We start from the raw sequence: 21,109 nt of genomic DNA, 5'->3' as shown, positions 1-21,109 counted from the left end.
GGACAGGGAGCCCGATGCGGGGCTCGATCCCAAGACCCTGGGATCATGCCCTGAGCTGAATGAAGGCAGACGCTTAACCAACTGAGCCACCCAGGTGCCCCTGAAGGGATAAAGTCTTATTCAGACAACACACCACTAAAAACAAAGGCAGCCAGGCTGCAGAGAGGATAAAGCCAAAATTAATACTACAAATTAAAAATAACACCTTCCATTCACTTGGATGGAACGACTTCATACAGTAGTTATTTCCCAATTCCAAAAGAGGTCAGCTTCTTTCTAATCATCAAGATCCACAGGGATTTAATGCCCCCAGTGCTGTCTCCAACAGGAAGGAAACCCTGACTTCCCTAGCTATTTCAGTTATATAAATCAACAGTTTATCGTCCAGAGTTAGAATCTGGGCAGTGTTGGGACCCACATGCCTTTTAGAGCTCCCCACCGACGGATAACCATGTTACATTACATCTAATAAATGTACCTAGATCAATATCATTTCTAACTATCCAAGGGTTTTTATTGCTGTAAGGATCTTTCAATTAAAACAAAAAGTTAAAAAAAAAACTTCCTGTTAGATAAAAGAGAATTGGTGGTGGCGCCACCATCCACCAAAGTGAAGTCTGTGGCACACAAAAGACGCAGCATAATTTCAAAAGGGATAGTGATCCCTTTAAAGTTATTTACCTTATTTTTTTATACTTTAAAAATAATAAAACTTTGTTCCTTTTTCTTTAATGGAATTACTGTCCTTAAAAGAATTAAGAGAAATTTAAGATTGGTGGTTCTTTGCCTCAATAGCAAAGTCGAGAAAGAGAGACAGACAGACAGACAGGCAGAGGGAAGGAAGGAGGGAAAGAGGGAAGGAGTGGGTATAATTTCAAAGGTGGGCAGGAATCCTTCAAACCTGGGAGTAGCCCAGTGGAGGCCTAGCACAGATTTTCACCCATTATTTCCCCCTGGGTTTTAGATATTAGAGGCAAGTGCCATCTGTCACCACACTAGTAAGTGAAAAAGGCTAGGCCCAACTCACTGGCCATGATTTTAGGACTTTCACTAATGGCTAAAAAAAAAGAATCCTCTCAAAAAAAAAAAAAAAAATGTCCTGCCCACTCTAGCCCCTACCTCCACCCCCACCCCCAGAGGCTGAGTTAGCATCTTCTACAGCTCTCTAGATCCTGGGAGCTCAAGGTGAACTCTGATCTCCTCATGGGCACTAAGCCACACACTGGCCCTCTCAATGCACTATTATTATGGGACATCAAATGCCTTTGTACATCACTTTCCCAGTCTTTTGTCCCCAAATCTGATCCATTACTCTAAAAGAACATTCTGCTTTCAAGGTTCTAATGTGTAAGAAGAGACACTCACCAAGTAACTGCTGTATATCACTCACTCAAACAGTCCCAAAATACGGATATGATCCTTTAGGTTTATAGTTCACCTACTTTTTTCTTCCCACAACTCCTAAAGTTCATTATAATCTTCTATTTTGCCTACAGTCTAATTATAGTAATACATCTCCCTACTTGCCCTCAACTCACAAATCACCCCATTTTACAGAGGCAGAAGGCAAGACCAAGGCAACACAAATGTCTGCTACACAGCAAATCCATCTCACATCTGCTATCTGAACACAGAAAAACGCTACAAGACCCAGGGTGGCAATGGGTTTTGCAAGAGACATACCACAGTTCTTTCTCTATGAGCATATTTAGCCTTGGCAGAATATCAAGTGCTTCCTGGTCTGGAAGTCCAGACCAGAACCTTAATCTCTTGAGCACAACAGTCAACCTTTATTGCACACCAACCATGTGCTAGGCGTTATGCGGGCTGCCTCCCCTTCATTACCTCAGATTCATTCATTCATTGTCTAGGAAGCACTTCCCATCTGTCGGCACCTTCACACACATAGATATGTGACCCCTCAAATATTTAGTAATGTGCTGATTTTGCATTATAACTTGTAAAAGACCACACAACTAGGAAGGACAGACCAAAACCTGAATCAAGTCCTGACTTCAAAGCTCCCCCTTCCCTTTCCAACACCCCATCCTACTGATCCTATGGGTTTCATTCAAAATAATAAATATGTGCCGGCACTTCTCTGCCCTGTCTCAGGAAACCCTAAGCCCCAAGCTCCCCACCATCCTTCCCCTTCCCCTCAGGGCAGTGCCTACAACTGACCAGGAAGAGGCAGTAGGAGAACATCCAGGTCTGCGGCACCTTCCTGCCTGGACTTGACTACCCCAGGAGCAAAGGGCCTAGGAAACTCTCCAAGCGCTTCTCTACAGAAGAAAATAGCTCGAGTTGAAACTTGTGTCCACATGGTCCACCGACAGATTTAGAACTCAAATTATAGCCTCGGCAGGAATCTTCACAAAGGACTCAAATTAAGCAAGACCCAGATGGAAATGAACAGGAGAGAGACAGCCTTAAGTCACACTGTAAAGTGAACTGCAGTTCTAGCAGAGTCAGAGAGAAGAACTTGTTGAAATGCTAAACCAAACAGTTCAGCCTACATTTCAGAACTCCACTTCAAATACATTCTCCCCATGTTTTTAGCCAGAGACTTGTACATGGACACGAAGTGGTTACAAGTTACTCAGGTTTCAAACTGAGTTCATTCCTGTCCTTTGGACCATCTCTCAATGCCAGCATTCATCTACTTGGGCTCCAGAGAGCTCTGCATTTGGCAAAGCAGATAAAATTAGCTACTGGAGTGAATTTGGAATCCAGGGTGGGCCATTAAAAAAAGTACACATGAGATTTGTAAAAGCCATGTAAAAACTTCCTTTGGGCCAGGCTGAAGTTACCTAAAACTTAGAGAAATACTGTCAAATTCCCTGTCCTTTGCCTCCCTTCCACTGTTCCTGGATCTAAGGTGACCCATTTCCTGCTTCTTGCCCTGCCATTCAAACCAGACTGGCCCACAAACTGGGGATCCTCTAGAGATCAAGGGGTGAATCAGAGAAAACATAGCAGGAAGACCTGAAGGAGTGTTTTTGCTTCTCCTTTTTTGGGGGGGTGAGAGGGTGGTGTGCTACACTATGCAGAAGGAGGACTGAGGGATGGGACAGGAAGTGGGTCGGTCCCACAGCCTGACAGTGTGATAATGGGGAATAATAGGAGGACAATGCTCTAGCCCTGTCCCTCCCGCCTCCACAATGGCCTGACAACACTGTGGTGGCCCACGGCTCAAAAATGGAGTAACCAAGGGGGTCATCTGGCAACAGCCCCTGCTCCCCCTCAAATCTAGCAGGTCTCAGAAGGACGAGAGAAACTGTCGTCTGTTTGACTGTCTCCCAAATTCCTTTCCAGCCACAAAATTCTCCAGGTCCTTGGAAGCTGAGGTAAAAGTTCAAAGAACTCCTCCTCCAATTGGGCAAGAAAGAAGACAGAAAAGGGGGGACATTTCTGGTCTCTCCTTCCAGAAAGGAGGAAGAGGGTACCCCAAACAGAAACAGGGGAACCTTGAAGTTAGAGGATCCAAGGAAAATGAAGGAAGAGCTTCTCCCTTAGAGAATCGGGCAGGAAACCTCAGGAAAGGGGGAAATGTCCTCAGGCAAGTGAGAGGGGAACTCCTCAGAATGCGGGGGCACCAGAGAAGTGAGGAAATCCACAGTGTTTCCCACCAGCAGAGGATATCTTGGAAAAGTGGAGGCACACTTAAGAGACATGAGGATCCCCTAGGAGAAGGACATCCCATATTAAGGGGAGAACCTCTGGAGGAGCCAGGGACCCCTCAGAAAATTGTGGCTTCCACAGATTAGTGGAGAGCCCAAAAGAAAACATTTTGGGAAAGTGGGGAACTTTTCCTCTGGGAACTAAGGATCCAGTCAAATGAATACCATTTCAGGGAAGAGAAGGCACTCATCAAAAAGTAGGGGGTCCCATCAAGAGTGGGGATAGTTCAGAAAAGTGGGGAACACGCCCAGAAGGGATTCTGACAGAAGCAGCAACACCTCAGATTAGTTGGGGACGCTTGGGAGGAGGAGGAGGTCACCCAGGGAGGGGGGACAGCAGGGAGAGCATCTCAGAAAGGTAGGGGGAAACGGGCCCTGTGCAAAGTGGGAGACACCTTAGAAAAGCAAGGGCAAAAAGGGATAAGAGGGACAACAGCTCAGAGAAGCAGGGCTCTCCTCAGAGAACGGGGGGGGGGGGTCCCTGGAAAGGCCGGGAGGTCTCCTCAGAGAGGGTGGGGCCCCCCAGAGAAGCGAGGAGGGTCCCCCAGAAACAGGGTGTCTCCTGAGAGAAGCAAGGGTCCCCAGGAAATCGGGGGGGGGGTCCCTCAGAGAAAGAGCACCGCTCAGAGAAGCAGGGGTCTCTTTAGACAAGTTAGGAGGGGGCTCAGGGAGCGGGGCCCTCAGTGAAGCAGGCGGTCCCTCAAAGACACGGGGGAGGGAGGGCTCCCTCGCAGAGACAGGGGGTCCCTCAGAAAAGTGGAGCGTCCATCAGAGAAGGGGGGCGCCCCTCAGAAGAGTGGAGGTCCCTCAGAGGAAAGGAGTATCTCAGAGAGGTGGGGTCCCTCAGAAAAGTGGGGGGTCCCTCATGGTGGGGGTCCCTCCGAGAAGGGGGTCTCCCCTGAGAGAGGCGGGGGTCCCTCGGAGAAGGGGGTCCGCGCATCGGAGGCGGTCCCCTCAGAGAAGCGGAAGCCCCAGAGAAGCCCGGGGCACCGGAAGCCGGGGACCCGCCACCAGCGGCGCCGGCCCCTCACTCACCGAAGTTGCTCGGCGCCTCTGCGGGCGGCTGCTGGGCCCCGGGTGGCCTCGGGAGGCGGGGTCCGGTCCGATCAGCTCGGGTCCCGCGGCGGCGGCTCCCTCAGGTGGCGCCCGCGGCGGCGGCGGCGACAGGACGACGGACGACCGACCGAGCGACTGCGCGGGCGGCCCGGAGCGCGCTCGGGTGGCAGGGATGCGCGTGCGCGCGCCGGGGCGCTGACCCCGGGCGGGAGGAGCCGCCGCGCCGCGCTCGGAGCCGCCGCTCGGTCTCGCCGCTCCTTCTCACACTGAAATTGCCCGCTTCGCAGCCCGGCTTCCCCGGTTGCTAGGCAGATTTCGCCTCGCACACTTCCGGGTTGAGGCGCGTCTCGTCGAGTGGCGGCACCGCAGGCCAATGAGGTCTGGCTGAGGCTCCGGGGATCCGCTTCCCACGGAGGGCGTGGCCAGCCTCACGACGGACAGTGCCCCACAGCCAATGAAAGCGCGAGCCGGCTGGCCCTCGGGATCGCGCCGGCGGTCTGGGCGGGCCCGAGGAGGAGGGACGGGGTGACTGACAAGCGGTCTGCCAATGAAAGAGTGGAGCGGACCTCAGGGCCAGTCATGGCCCTTCGGGGGCAGGGCCTCGGCTTCGGGGCGGGAACGCCACGAGGGGCGGGGACTTGGAGACGCGTCAATTCTTGGCCGGCTCGCTCGGACCCCGGAGGGCGTTTCGGCTGGGCCGCCGGGCGGCCGACAACTGGCTGGGCAGGGGGTTCCCCGCAGTGCTCAGCAGGGGCGCCCCACCCACAATGCACCGGAGAGGGCCTGGGCAGGGCGGGCGTGGGGCGGTTACGCCGGGCGGTGGGCGGGGCCGCGTGAGGCGCGCTCTGAGGAGACTGGGCAGCCCTTGGCTCGGCCTTGTTCGCGAGGGAATGCGTTATCCCTTGCGCTCTTTTATGACGAGAGTTGTGGGTTCGACCTCTTCTGATAAGAATCTTGGGGATTCTTGTCCCTGGCCCCCGTTCTGAGGAGAATCTTCGGAATTCGTTTCCTAGCCCCCATTCTGAGGAGAATCCAGGAATCTTGCCCTAGTGCCTCTCCTGAAGAGAATCTTGGAGGTTCTTGCTCTGGCTCTCTTCTGAAGAAAGTTTTGGCGAGTCTTGCCCTGCCAGCTTTTCCGAGAATTGCTAGGATGAGGGTGATTTTGTAGATTTGCAACCCTAGCTCTGTTTTCTAAGAAAATTGGTAGAGGTTCAGGCCCTTGCCCCCTTTACTAAGGAGACTTGGAGGAACTCAGGCCCCACTTCCTTTCCTGGACAGTATTTTGGGGAGCATACCCTAGCCCTTTTCTGAGCACTATAGGGGCCGCTGGCCCTCTCCCTCCCTTGGCTGAGGGGCAGTGGGGGCTATGTGCTGTGGCCTTCATATCTAAAGATAACTCGGGAAATTCCTACCTTGTATGTCCCTCCCCCGACCAGAGGAGAAACTTGTGACTTCAAGCCCCTCTCTTTTCTCCAGAGAGGAATCGCAGGAGATTGATGCCCCCCATCCCTTTTACTAACAAAATGTAAGGTAGTTGTGCTCCCTGAACTTTTTCTAAGCAGTGTCTGTGTTGCAGTAATGGTTCCCCTTTTCCTAGGAACTGTGACCATTTGACTCTTTCCTAGAAAATTTTGGGGAGTTAAATACTTCCTTTTTGGAAAAGCTACCCATTTAGCCCTCTTTCCTCTTTTTTTGAGAGTGTTTTTCTGTGCAGCTCTCTTCTCTTTCCCAAGGGTCAATCAAATCTGTGGCCATTCCTGATTCTGACCCCTGTCCAGTTCTTCAGCCCCTTTCCTTCTCTACTGGGTGGGTCCCTTCCAAGAAGCATTCCTGCTTCCCACCCACCCCCAGACAAAATTCATCAGTCACTCAAACTGCACAGTGTTTGCATCTCTGCTGTAAGACGTACCATGGCCCACCAGGTGTCAGAGTCCTTTGCCTCTATCTTCCCCACTGTTGATCTGAACTTCTTGCCTGATTTCCCCCTCAAAGAACCCAGCTTTGGGGAGCCTGGCTGGCTCAGTTGGTAGAACATGGGACTCTTGATCTCGGGGTTCTAAGTTCAAGCCCCACATCAGGTATTGAGGTTACTTAAAAATAAAATCTTTGGGGCGCCTGGGTGGCTCAGTCGTTAGGCGTCTGCCTTCAGCTCAGGTCATGATCCCAGGGTCCTGGGATCGAGCCCTGCATTGGGCTCCCTGCTCCGCGGGAAGCCTGCTCCTCCCTCTCCCACTCCCCCTGCTTGTGTTCCCTCTCTCGCTGTGTCTCTCTCTGTCAAATAAATAAATAAAATCAAAAATAAAATAAAATCTTTTTAAGAACCTAGCTCTGGGACACCTGGCTGGTTCAATCGGAAAAGCATGTGACTCTTGATTTCGGGGTCATGAGTTTGAGCCCCACATTGGGTGTGGAGATTACTTAGAAAGCAAGGAAGAAAGGAAGAAAGAAAGAACCCAGCTTTGCCCTTAGCAGACAACCAAACAACCATTGAATCAAAGGGGTGAAGAAAGCAGCCATGAGAAAGACCCACAACACAGTGAGGATTCAATACGGCAAACTTTTATCTCCCCCACTTTGTGCACAGAAATGTGCGAGGTACTGAGATACCTGAATTATAGGATGGAACTTGTGAGCCAAGATGAATGCAATAAAGGGAAACAGGCCTGTCAGGCAAGGCAGAATGTTATACTAAAGAGATACCAAGAAGATATTGTAGGAATGTGATTAAATGATGTGAAACTGTTTTGTAAACCATGAAGCGGTGGTGGAAGGGATTATTGTTATTGTTACAAGTGGGCTGTCATTCCTGGAAGAAAAGTAAAGGATAAATCCTGAGAGTCACAGGAATGGGAGGTTGGCAGGCAGCCCTGTGGGGCCTGATTCCCTGACTGAACTCAGCCTGGACTCAAGTGGCAAGGTTGACAGAGTCCTTGGTTAGGGAAGGAAGCCACTGGAAACATGAAGACAATGTGTTCCCAGAGCCCCTTGTTTGCACCTCTGTTGTAACACTTACCACATTCTGCAAGTGTCTGAGCCAGTCTGGGTGACAATAACCACTCAGAATTTGGTGGCTAGCAGAGCTGCAGTTGAACCCACAGGAGCTAGGCCAGTTACTTTCCTCAGCCATATCAGAAATGAGAACACCAGTCTCAAAGGTTGCGCTGAGGAGAGTGCACCGTGTACGGTGCACAGTAGGACTCAGGAGCTTTTCCTTTCATTCCAGTCACTAAGCAGGATGCTTTCTGAGAGCAGGGATCCAGCCTTATTCGTTTAAGTAGTCCCTCAGTGCTTTTATAGTGACTGAATTGAACTGGGATCAAAGAGCAGCTCATTGTCCAACGCTTCATTTTATACATGAGAAATGGAGAGACTTACAGGGCAACTGTGACTTGTTCACATCCCACTCCTACTCTATGGCTGGATCCTAAACTTGCATTGCCTTAATCTCACTTTGGGCCTATGTGCAGGAACGGGGAGAAGAAGAGGCGCCTATCCCCTTGAGTCCTTGTGCCAAGTTGAGACATGTTAGGAACCAAAAACTTCCCGAGCCTTATCTCTCTCTTCGGCAAGCCGTGGGAAATTTCTGGATACAGGTCTGCTAGAGTCCCCTAACTCCAAGAGCAAAGGGCAAGTGGGGGACCATAACCAGCGTCAAGGCCGCCGAAATTAACTTTGTCAAAGGGAGATTGGAAATGAAGTGAGGTTATTTCAGGGCTGTCTTGTGTAATTCCCAGACTGATCCCTAGAAATGTCAGGACCTATAATTATGTTTCACTTTTTATTTTAAGAATGTACAGAATTTCTTTATTCTCTGGAAAAAGGCATTGCCTGGAGGCAGAGATGTTGGATTAAGGGATGTCCGAGAAGTCTGGCATCTAAACATAAACAAGAGCCCTATTGCCTGGGAAATTGTATCCTGGAAGAGTCCAAGGCAAATGGGCATTCATCAGAGGAAGTGAAATGCCCCACCAAAATGGATGACACAAGCACAGCTTCTGACATAAAAAATGAAAAGAAGGGCATGTGACCCATACCAAGGATGGCTTTCCTTTCCACAGTGGTAGTAGTGATTGCATCTCTCTGCATCGAGGCGTGTCCCTTCCTGGGTCTGGGAAATCATGTGGGCAAACTGGCTAAGTGACATTCACATCCAAATAGGGAAACGGGAACTGAGCCAGGTGACTGCACAGGCAGCAAGGAAGGCAAGGCCTCAGTGGTAGTTAGAAAAATGAGGGCCTGGTGGGTGCCAGCCTGCAGAGACCCCCTACTGGTGTTAGGGTCTTGGACGAGGAAGAGTGCCCACTAACAGTGAAGAATAACAGCTGGTTAATACCAGTGGGAACGGTACTAAGCACAAAAGTTAAAGTCCTCCAGTGTCACTTGCCAGTTCAGGTGACCAGAGCAAAGTGCCCTTTCCATCATTGCCTCCTAAGATTGTTGGACTGCAAAATTCATTCGGGTTTGCCAAGCACTTTGAGGTTCACATATGTGAATTGCTAATCTACTGAAGCCTGCATCTTCTAGCAGGTCATAGGAATTGGCTCTGGGTCTCCCAGGGAAAGGATAGTAAAAAGTCAGTGTCTTTTCAGAGAGAAATAGACACTACCAAATCAAGAGGTTGGCCTAAGTCATCCTCCTGCTCCCCGCAAGAGAAAGTCAGGGAGCACCTGAAATATCCGAGGGGGGGGAGCAGTGTAGTTTCATTGGTGTTGGATGGCTAGAAAATCTGGAATTGAGTCCAGATGGAGCCCAGGAGCCCTTTCTGTCAGGCTTCTCTAGTCTCTAGGTCAAAAACCTAGTAGTAACAAATCTTATCTGGTTCTTATTGACATAATTAAATGGCACTGGTGATAACCCTTTGCTGGAGCAAAAAAGTATTATGTACACCTACATGCCTACAGCTTAGAAGACTACTAAGTCAAAAGGGTGACTTCCCCAACCAGGATGGAAAGCATTTCTGAACGGGAGGGAGTTGACCTTTGACATGTGTGGCCACTTTTTGTGCAGAGGGAGGAGCCAATTGCAGTGCTAGGTAGGAAAGAGTTTCCTTACTACCACCAGTGAAGAATTCCCCTTGAGCTTCTGTGGGATCTGAAGGCCTTTAGCATCCTAGACAAGCACTTACATCTGAGCCTAAAACCTAGGTCAGGGCCTTCATTCCACTGCATTTCAGACCCTTCCTCCAACCTCTCTCTCTCTTGAGACAAGAGCCCTGTGTCCTAGGACTGAAGTGACTGCCTCTCTGCCTCCAAGGGACATGCATGTCATGCCTGTGGACCTGGCCCACTGCTTTCATTCCCTTGCCAATTCCTTCCTCCCTGTCAGGCTGGTGTCTAATCCTGCCACTAAAATCCTTCTCTCAAATTACTGAGAACGGAGTGATTCCCCTTGCAGGAACTCTTCTTGGTCTGCATTTTCTCCAACCTCCAGCATCTAGAGGACACTCCTTACTCCTTGAAATGTCTTTCATGGTTTCTGGGGAACTTGCCTCTTCTGGTCTCCTGTTCAGTCTTCGTCCAACTTCTACCTGGAAATTCTGCCATCTCATCTCTTGCTATTTCTCTGTGCTTGCTATGTTTCTTCAGAGAATGAATCCCTTCAAGGAGTAGAACTCTTAGGAACTCCCAGATTTGTATTTCCAGTCTGCCTGAGTTCCTGTCTGGGATCTCCTTCCCTTCTAGATGGGATGTGACTGAAACTCAACAGCTACATATGTTTCAGACAAAATTTGATGTCTTTCTCTTTAACCCACTCTCCATTCTTTTTTTTTTTTCAAACAAAAGCTCTCATATATTATTACTGAACCAACCTACTAGTGCAGAAGCAGAGAAACAAAGAGAAGAAAATTATTTTCCTAATAAAACACATCCAACTGTCCAGAGAGAGTGGTGACCTTTTCAACATGACATGGTAAGATGTCAGTGACCTTGATACAGTATAAATATGTGTGCCATCTCATAAGTGATTCCTTATACATCAGTTTGGTTCTTCTCCAATGTCTCCTCTTGGAGTTATACCTGATTTTATTACCAGTTTTTATCGGAATCCATGGGGAATGGGATAATTCTACTTCTGTTTCTCAACCAGGAAGCCCTTGATCCTAAAAGCTGTGTAAGAAGACAAGAGGTCTGTGCACAGAGTCAGCTGCACACACCACAATGGCAGAAAAAGGGAGAGGGAACCCTATCCTTTCAACCTGCTTCCCTTTGTCACTCTTTTCTTCTGCACTAACATCACTTGCCTGGTGTTCCAGGTTGAAAGCTCTTAAATCTTTGGAGATTGCTTTAACATCACTTATCAAACTCAAAGTTAGTTGCTCAACATTATGATTTGTCCCCTTGCTTTTCTGTCTGTTCTTTTGATTTCTGTCAATACCACCCATTCCCAAAAATGCTCTTAGCGACTCTCTCGTAATCAATTACACACAAACTGTTAGACTGATTTCTCTTCAATCAAGAACCATGTCACACCCCTACTCAAAAAACTTCCATTTTTAAGGAGGTTGTATTCTATTGGTTTTGTAATTAAGAAGAAAAAGAAATTTTTTTAAGCCCTCCATCACCAAAGGTTGAATCTTGGCTTGGCATTCAAAGTCTTTCTCCTCTTTGGCCCTCCCTTCACTCCAGTTACTTCCTGGAATGTGTCATAACCCCCTTACCTGAGGTTTCGTTTTCCCTGGTTTCAGTTACCCAAGGACAAATGCTGGTCTGGATACAGATGATCCTCCTTCTGAGGTATTGCCAGGAGGTCAATAGTAGCCCAGTGCTATGTCACAATGCCTACATCATTCACCTCACTTCATCTCATCATGTATGAATTTTATCATCTCACTTAATCACAAGAAGAAGGGCAACTACAATACAATAAGATATTTTGAGATAATGTGAAAGAGACACCGAATACACTTAACTTTTATTATATTATTCTATTTTATTATCAGTTATTTTTAATTTTTTTTTAAGATTTTATTTATTTATTTGAGAGAGAGAATGAGAGACAGAGAGCACGAGAGGGAAGAGGGTCAGAGGGAGAAGCAGACCCCTCGCTGAGCAGGGAGCCTGATGTGGGACTCGATCCCGGGACTCCAGGATCATGACCTGAGCCGAAGGCAGTCGCTTAACCAACTGAGCCACCCAGGCGCCCAATTATCAGTTATTTTTGTGCCTTTCTAATTTATAAATTAAACTTTATCATAGGTATGTGTATATATGAAAAAGTCATAGTATATGCAGCGTTCAGTACTATCCGTGATTTCAGGCATCCCCGCCATGAGGATACATTGATCAGTGTAAAATGTCCCACTCTCGATTCCATAGGACATCAGAAGGCCTCAAGATATCAATAGGGATTCTGTGATTAGTTTCTCTCTTATAAAATTATTTTTTCAACTAGAGGATTTTGCTAAACCTTTTCCTATCGATAATGGATGTTGTCATGGTATATTGCAAACTTCCTTGACAACGTGGTCTGTTTTCTTTTATTCTAAGAACACCCATTAACCTCCTGGAGAACTCACAGTCTGTGGACCGTGGTTCACGACTTGAAAAGGGCTGTTTCCCCGTACTGCCCTGGGCTAAGCCAGCTTCTGTCACCCCTGATTGCACCCCTCTCTCTTAGTAGTTGTATGGGGTCAAGGGATAGACCTCCGTTTTGGAGGGGATGCAACTGAGGCTCAGGGATTTTTATTTGGCCAGGGTCACAAATAAATAAAACCAGAACCTCGGTCTGGATTCCAATCCTGAAATCTTTGCAGCTGCCCACACTCTCCCCAGAGTCCTCCCAGCCACTTAAAATTAGCTCTTTGGGGTGCAGTGTGGAAAGGCGGGAAAGGTGCAAGGAGTGAAGAACAAAATCCCCGACTCCAAGCAAGCCTTTCCACCTGCTGGGGCCACGAATGTGTTGGTGTTTAACATTTTCTGTTTATAATCCTTTAGTTTTTGTGCATTTTGTATTAATTCACCGCACAAAGTAGGTAAGATGGCTCTCCTTCCTTCCTTCTCTCCTTTGTCTCTCCCTCTCCTCCTTTCCCTCCTCTCTCTTTCTCTCTCTCTTTCTTTCTTCCTTTCTTATCTCCATTAGATAATACATTCCCAGAGGATAGCACCATATTCCCCAATATACACGTCATAAATACACATACACATTTAATACACACATGGCCAATTACCTATAAACAGATAACTGCCTGGGTCGCCCATCTTCTCGGAAATGCCTCCTCATTTCTCCCCTCTGTGTCCCCTCTCCGTGTAGATAATCCCACGTTGGGGACTGTCAGAGCAGAGAGGAAGTTAACAAATCAGCCAGTCCCCACCTTCTACTTTTCCCAGGGGAGGAGTGCCCAGAGAGGGTGTGACTTAGCTCAGTAGCAAGGAGAGGGCCAAGCTGGTCTCTGAGCGGAGCCTGACTGAGTCTCAAAGGCCAGATTCACTGCACTTTCGTGCTTATTTAAGCTCCAGGGGGAGAACAGACAGCTCAGGGATCCAGGGTTTGTGCTCTTGTCTTGGGTGGAATTCAGCAGTCCCCAAGGAGCTCTGAGCCCTCAGGGACCATGCCCTGAGAGTCACACATGTGTCTTAGCGAGGGAAGTTTCCCTGTCGCTGCCGCGGCCGAGCTGCTTGCGTCCTCCATGTTAAGGCCTTTGGGCCAGTCTGTGGGGAAGCAGCCACCAGGGCTCCCTGCCTTTGGCTTCCACCCAGACCGGGCCAGGCCTGTCCTTCCTGTTGCTCAGCCTCTGACACATCTGATCACCAAGGCTCTGGTCTTCTTTATGAGAATTTTCTCCTCGATTATTGCTGAAGCGTAGGCAAGAGAGCCGGGAGAAAGAGATTTTCCCCCGGACATATAAAAACTATAGAAACAGACCTGATCAGCACAGATTCTCCTCTGTCTCCCCTGTAGACAGGCCCGGGACTGGGAGTGGACAGGTAAGCAGGGTGAGCACTGCAAGGGTGGCCCGGAATGAAAGGTGCCCAAGGAGATGGGTGACCCAGGCAGTTATCTGTTTATAGGTAATTGGCCATGTGTGCATTACACGTGTATGTGTATTTATGACGTGTATATTGAGGAATATGGTGTTCCGTCTCATTTTGCTCTTTTGGTTCTAATTGTTTATATATTAATTTATGCCACAAATGTTTAATGACCTGCTAATAAGGATCAGACAGCCTGAGGCAGCAGGCAGCCTTGGGCAAAGGCACCAAGGAGAAGGCATCTCTTTCACCTTGAACTCCGGGCCTCCTGTCTCCTCGCCCACAGGCTGTGATGTCAGGCTCTCGCATGTCCCTCCAGAGGGGTTCTATTTCATATACAGACGTATGAGGCCCGCTTTGATTTTGTGCACACACACAGGTACAGTCAGCCCATGGGCTCCGATCTCTTAAATTGAAAGCAAATGGTCTGGTGGGCGATGCTTCTCACCACAGATTCAAGTCACCAGCCTCAATCAGTGATTCAGGACTGTCCTGTGGGGTTTGGTTTCAGCCTCTAGAATGTTCCTGAGAACGATGCACCTTGCTGTCCACCATAGAAAGCCCTAGAAGCTCCTGCAGTGGGGAAGTTTGAACTGGGGAAGTTGCTAGGATCCTTGGAGCAAGGGTATTTCTTTTTTTCTTTCTTTTTTTCTTTTTTAAAGATTGTATTTATTTATTTGACAGAGAGAGACACAGCGAGAGGGAACACAAGCAGGGGGAGTGGGGGAGGGAGAAGCAGGCTTCCCGCCGAGCAGGGAGCCCAATGCGGGGCTCAATCCCAGGACCCTGGGATCATGACCCGAGCCGAAGGCAGATGCTTAACTGACTGAGCCACCCAGGCGCCCCAAGGGTATTTATTTCTACATGTCCTGGGTTGGGAAATGCTGAATCACAACTTTTGCTTAGATTAAGAGATTAATTTACCTTCTTACTAGTATAGGAGTCCCTCAAACTGCCTGGTCTTGGCAACCTTCATGCCTGCTCCAGGTGATGCTGAGAGCCAGGAGCTTGCAGCATAGGGGGAGATGGTGCTGTGGCAGGAGTTTCGGTGCAAGGCCCGGGTTCCTGATTGGAGTTGTCACCCATGGATACTCAGAGGCCTGTGATCATGTGTCTGGATGCTGTGGTGATCAAGGCGAGTGGGAAGGGACAGACTGACAAAGAAATGAACAAAGTAATTTCTTTTTTTTTTAAGTTATTTTTTATTCCTTGTCTGATATTTTCTTTCTTTTTTTTTTTTAAGATTTTATTTATTTATTTGACACAGAGAGACACAGCGAGAGAGGGATCACAAGCAGGAGGAGTGGGAGAGGGAGAAGCAGGCTTCCCGTGGAGCAGGGAGCCCGATGCAGGGCTCGATCCCAGGACCCTGGGATCATGACCTGAGCTGAAGGCAGACACTTAACGACTGAGCCACCCAGGCTCTCCTGAACAAGGTAATTTCAACTACTGATGATGATGATGAAGAAAAATAATCAAGGGTGTGACATAGTCACTGGGGAGGCCTCTGGCCAGGGCAGGAGTCATGGGCTTGCAAACAGGTGGATCTGAGCAGAGACCTGGATCTTACAGAGTCAAACTGGAAACAAGCATTTTGGGTAGAGGGGAATAGTGAGGGGAACAGGTGGCACCAAGTACGGGACAGAGCAGTGGCAAGCTGGTGGGCAGGGATGAGGTGGGAGAGGCTGGCTGATATTTTGGGCCTGGCAGGAGGTGGGATTTTTTTTACGATTTTTTATTTATTTATTAGAGAGAGTACAAGCAGGGGGAGCAGCAGAGGGAGAGGGAGAAGCAGGCTCCCCGCTGAGCAGGGAGCCCGACGTGGGGCTCAATCCCAGGACCCTGAGATCATGACCCGAGCCGAAGGCAGATGCTCAACAGACTGAACCACCAGGTGCCCCAGAGGTGAGATTTTATTCTGATGGGAAGAAGGAAGCGTAGTACTGCAGAGCCCTATGAGTTCTGTTTCCCGTCGGTAAAATTCCTTATTGGGACTCAGTCAAATTCCAGCTCTCTGATCACAGGCCTATGTTCCTTTATTCAAAGATATTATTGAGCCTCCAGGGTGGCCAGACCTAGCAAATGAAAACAGAAGACGCCCAGTCCGATTTGAATTTCAGATCAATGATGGATAGTGCTTTAGTATAAACCTATCGGAGAATGTCAGAGTATCTTCCGTGTGCCAAGCCACCGCTAGGCGTCAGTCCGGGTTTGAGTAATCCATTTCACACGACCCCATGGCTTGGAGTCTTTGGAGGAACTGGTCAAATGTGAAGGTTAGAATCTGGTGTGGCTTGGGAGAGAGAGATGAACCAGTTTCAAAAATCCGCTTTGGCTCCAAATTGTGACCTTGAACCGGTGATTCTTTTGGGTGCCCCAACTCTTGTTAGATGCCCACATAATGTTGATTGAAATGCCTCTGATGTTCCCTGCATCACAGACGTGTATTGTGTTGTATGCTGTTTCTCAGACGGATCTAGGTTCTGGCCTTTTTCACGGGAATTAAGAGAAGGGAGGGGAGCATGTTCCGCACTCATCCACTGTCCTCACTGGCTGTGAATACCAAGGTAAGGTGTGAAGGCTGGAAGAATCCAGAGAGAGGTGACGTGGCCATGGGCTGCTCTTCCCATCACAGGGACTGAGTGGACACTGCCGTGGCGTCTCTACGTGCAGAGCCCACCGGGCCCCGCTCTCTGCAGTCAAGGCGTGTGGGTGTCCCACAGCCAGGCCAACCACAAGTGTGGCCTGTGGCCATTTCAGGACACAGTCAGGGAGGGGTAAATAATCCCTCAAAAGTAATCTCCTTAAGCTTTTGGGTCTGAGGAGAACTAGATGTCGAGAGGGAAACACATCCTGTGAATGAGGGATTTGGGTGTGGCCCAGCTGGGACTTCCTTCTGTTGGCACCAGAAGACAGAGGAACGTTCTGGAGGCAGGAAGAACTTCTTTAAGAGATGAATTCCCTTTTCCTGGGGAGGGGGTGGCTCAGGAAACAGTGTGGTCACTGCTGGGCAGGGCGTTAGGAGTCCTCGGATCAGGGACCTAGCTCCGAAGCATCTGCTCTGGTTGGTTCATGGTGATGTCAGGAGTGCCCTGGCCCCTGGTCACCTGCTGTTGGGAGTCTACATTATACAAGGGGGTCAGTGACCCCATCTTTGTTATTGTCACCGTCTGACCCACACCCCTGCGCACATTTAGCCCTGTTTGCACCACCCTCACCCCCAGTTTGTTTCTGGGATATTGGCCTGAGTGTGGTGGGGGGAGAAGGACCTGAGAGGATCCAGGGATTTGATCCCTCTTCTGGAAATGGGGGCTCAGCCACTTTCCCCACCCATCAGTGTCCCCCCGACATGACCCAAGGCAGAATGCCACCGGAGGGCTGGCAGTTCCGATGCCCTCCCAGTATCCCCTTGAGTAGCAGACACGAGGGCTGGCCCATCCCCTTCCCACAGTCTTGGTGTCTACGTAGCAGAAGTTGAAACATCATCCAGCTCTGACTGGCTGGCTGAGGGAGGTCTCCCCTCTGTCCTGTCACAGTGTCCCCCACCTGTCCCTGGTTTCCCATCCTACAGGTATACTGCTCTCATCTCACAAGCGGGGCATGGCTCACTCCTACTTGAGGCCCATTGTCAGACTCCTGGTAGAATGTCCACTCCCTGAGGGCAGGGACTTTGCTTGATACGGCTCCTGCTGTGTCCCCAACATTCAGCGTCAAGTATGTGCCAAATAAATGTTTGGCAAGTAAAGGAGGGAATGGTGCAGCCCTAACACCTGGAGATCAGCATCTCCTATCCCACATGATACAGGAGAGGAACTGAGAGACTCTGTGGTGCAGGTTATTCCGCATCCCTGCAAGTGAGGACAAGGCCAGGCCGCACTGGGGACTGGCAACTTCCAGCCCATCCTTCCCAGCCGGGCGCTGGACTCAGGTCGCTCAACCTGGTGGGAACACTGCCCGAGCCGCCACGCCCCCTGGTGGCCGAGGATGGAGGAGCCCGAGATGCCCACAGCAACTGGTGACACATGCAGATGAAGACAGAGGAGGAGATACACTTCCGGTTCAAAGCCATACTTCTGAGCAGTTTGTACTTAACCCTTTAGGGGAGCATTTGTGTGCAGAACTCTATAGTAGCAGAATCTCCTCAGGACCACACACTCACCCCGGACAGAGTGTGACTAACTGCAAATGGAGCCTCAACTCCATGTTGAACAGACAGTAAGGGTGCGGAATCGTGCTTGGACACGACACTCAAAACAAAACACACACTGACAAGGGGGCCCATCTCTAGAGAGCTGTGTTTCAGAGAGCTTTTCAGAATATATACGACAGGGATGGGGCATAGGGTGCTGATCTCTCGCCCACAAACTCCTAGTGTAAGAATGCTATGTTTTGTTTTGTTTTTTTTTAAGATTTTATTGAATGGGGCGCCTGGGTGGCTCAGTCGTTAAGCGTCTGCCTTCGGCTCAGGTCATGATCCCAGGGTCCTGGGATTGAGCCCCTCAGCGGGAAGCCCGCTTCTCCCTCTCCCACTCCCCCTGCTTGTGTTTCCTATTTATTTGACAGAGAGAAACACAGTGAGAGAGGGAACACAAGTGGGGGAGCGGGAAAGGGAGAAGCAGGGAATGCGGGGCTCAATCCCAGGACCCTGGCAGATGCCTAACGACTGAGCCTCCCAGGCGCCCCAAGAATGCTATGGTTTTAAAAGTGACATTTATTGTAGCAGCCGTAATTCATTGGGAGTATCGTATTTTTCATAAAGCACTAATAGTCCCTTTAACTATTTTCTGGTCCTTGAAAAAAGTACCCAAAATATCAAAGTACTTAAGGAAATCAAATTAACGGAAATGAATCTTTCCTTCCTTTTCCCAACCAATTGCATTGTAATCTCAGCATGTGAGCATGACTTGGGGGTGAAATGAACTTTTGAATTCTTCAGCAATCCTCCTCCTCCCCGGCTCTCCGGGGACCAGCAGCAGCCCTTGGAGAGGGTCGGGGATGAGGGAGTGGAGCCCCTGTGGCCCTCAGAATCCTGCTCCTCCTGCCTCTGTCCCTTGACCTAGGGGGACACCCCCCCCCCCCCGATCCCAGGAGCCCTTCAGCCTCTTGCATCCAGTTGGCAAGTCTGAACTGACTGGGGTTGCATCAGCGTGGTTCAAATCAAGGAAGCCATGTCAGGTGCTGGACAGACAGGACCAAGAGGCAAGACTGCCTGCCTCTCTCTGAGTAGCTTTCTTTGTGGGGAAATGTGAATCTAACGGGCTCAGCTAGGCCAAAGGGGAAAGCCAATACATATTGTGATCATTTTCAATTTCCAGGACCCCCAGTGCCCATTGGCCTGGGGCTGTGAAGTTCCCACTCCTTGCAGTACAGCAGGGTCCTGTTGGCATTCCGGGGGGGGGGGGGGGGGGGGGGGGGGGGGGGGGGCGGGGCAAGCACAGTGACCGAGTGTTCTGACACCTGCAGACAACATAGGCAGGTGTCCACAGTGGCCTCTGCCAGGACTGCCTGCGTTCTTCCTCCTGAGCTGTCTCCTGGACCTGCCAACATGTGCCAGGCCTGGGCCAGGACATTCCTGGCTGATGCTGGGCTGCTGAGCGGAGCAGCGGTGGGGAGAGTGCCCCTGGCAGGCAGAGAGGTGGGAGCAAGCACAGAGTGTTCCAGGACCATTCAGGGAGGAGGTTGGACAACATCCAGGTGGGAGATATGGCTGGGACTTGGGGAGGGGCAGTGGAGATAGCCCGAAATGGGTGGAGTGACAGGATTTCTGAGGATTGGGGTGTGTGTGTGTGTGTGTGTGTGAGAGAGAAGGACAATAAGCCCTGCCCTGGCCACTCAGTGCTTGGGCCAGCTGCCCTGGCCACCCGCTGGCCTCTACGAGGTCCACTCCTATCCTCCCTCCCTCCCATCCTGTGATGACTTCCTGACTGTGTTCATCGTCCACTTCCCGAGTGTGTCCCGCAGACCCTGCAGAGCTTCTCCGTACCATGTCCATTTGTGGGGAGCAGTCCTGCTGAAAGGAGCTTGCTTGGCTCTACCCGAGACGTTCCCCAAAACCTATGACTCCAACAGCCACTCTTTGTTCATTAATATCTGGCAATCTGTGGAAAATTTTCTGGGAACTGCTGATTTATTCAACCAGGGCATTGTTCTGCAGCACCCAAATGAGCCTACTTCCTGTGAAACAGTGGCCATCTCGGGACTGGCTTACTAGTCACACGTGATTCACTCCCAGCTGGTGGCCACATGCCTGCTGGTGGGTGGCTTGTCACATGGTGGATTTGTGGCTGTGCTCCGGTTGGGTGGGCTCAGACTGTGATTCCTGCAGAAAGGCTGTGAAACTTGAGGTGGGGAAAACGGTGTCCAAGCTGATAGGGCAGGCAGAGTCCACCCCAAGTGATAAAGCCATTTATGGCTGGGTTGTTGAGTATGGGGCAGAGGGGGGGCGGGCATCAATGCGGGTTGGTGGGATCACTGCACTGGGGGAGGTTCTTCCTGGCAGGGCCGTGGGGAATCTCTGATACATCCAGTGGCCAGTGCTTCTGCCTCAGGACCAAGGCCCAAAGGAAAGCTCAGACGTGCCCCTAGGAGTGAGCAGTTGAGAGCACCTTGGTGTTACTGAGGGGCGCGGTGATGAGAGCAACACGAGGGCCTTGACAAAGTGTGGGTGGCAGCCAGGCACCATCTCTGTGCATTAAAAACAAGGCACAACCCAAGAGAATGGAAAACACACGTTTAAACAAAAATGTGTAGGGGCACATTCGCAACAGCAACACTACTCACAACAGCCACAAGGAAGAAGCAACCCAAGCATCCATCAGCGGATGGACGGATAAGCAAACCGGTCCATCCATACAGTGGAGTATTATTCACCTTTAAGGAATCAAAGTCTGATTCATGTAGGTCGATGAACCTTGAAGTCATGTTGAGTGAAAGAAGCCAGACACAAAAGGCCATAGGTATGATCCCATTTATATGGCATGTCCAGAACAGACAAACCCAGAGCCAGAAAGCAGATTAGTGGCTGCCAGGGGCTGGGGAGAAGGGGAACAGGATTGACAGTTAATGGGGACAGGGTTTCCTTTTGAGGTGATGAAAATGTTCTGGAACTAGACACGTGTTGGTTGTACAACACTGGGAATTAAGTGCCACTGAATTGTACACAATAAGTGGTTAATTTTATGTGACGTTCATGTCAAAAACAAAAATTAAAAAAAAAAAAACCAACAACACAAAAACAACCCTAGGCACATGGAGGCTGGCTGATGTGTTTCCTAAGAACACAGGAAATAGGACACTAGGGAAGCAAGCAAATGTGTCTGTGGTAAGGGCCAGGGAGGAACAGGCAGCTGTGGGGCAAATGTTTGAGGTCTTAGGGGTCCCCTCTCCTCCAGGCGGGGCTGTTCC

General features: G+C 49.9%; 1 protein-coding gene across 1 annotated transcript in view; it reads right to left on the bottom strand.

Annotated features, from left to right (window-relative positions):
• GATAD2A (GATA zinc finger domain containing 2A) overlaps positions 1 to 4,854 on the bottom strand; it is a 101,752-nt gene extending 96,898 nt beyond the window's left edge. Inside the window, exon 1 of the mRNA XM_032412536.1 lies at positions 4,716 to 4,854. The gene's annotated coding sequence lies outside the window, so the exon portion shown is untranslated. The remainder of the gene's footprint in view (positions 1 to 4,715) is intronic.
• Positions 4,855 to 21,109: the final 16,255 nt, after the last annotated feature.

This window comes from Phoca vitulina, unplaced genomic scaffold (genome assembly GCF_004348235.1).
Source record: "Phoca vitulina isolate PV1807 unplaced genomic scaffold, GSC_HSeal_1.0 scaffold13, whole genome shotgun sequence".
Lineage (NCBI taxonomy): Eukaryota > Metazoa > Chordata > Mammalia > Carnivora > Phocidae > Phoca > Phoca vitulina.
The sequence above is the reverse complement of the archived record's forward strand: the minus strand, read 5'-3'. Positions and strand labels throughout refer to the sequence as shown.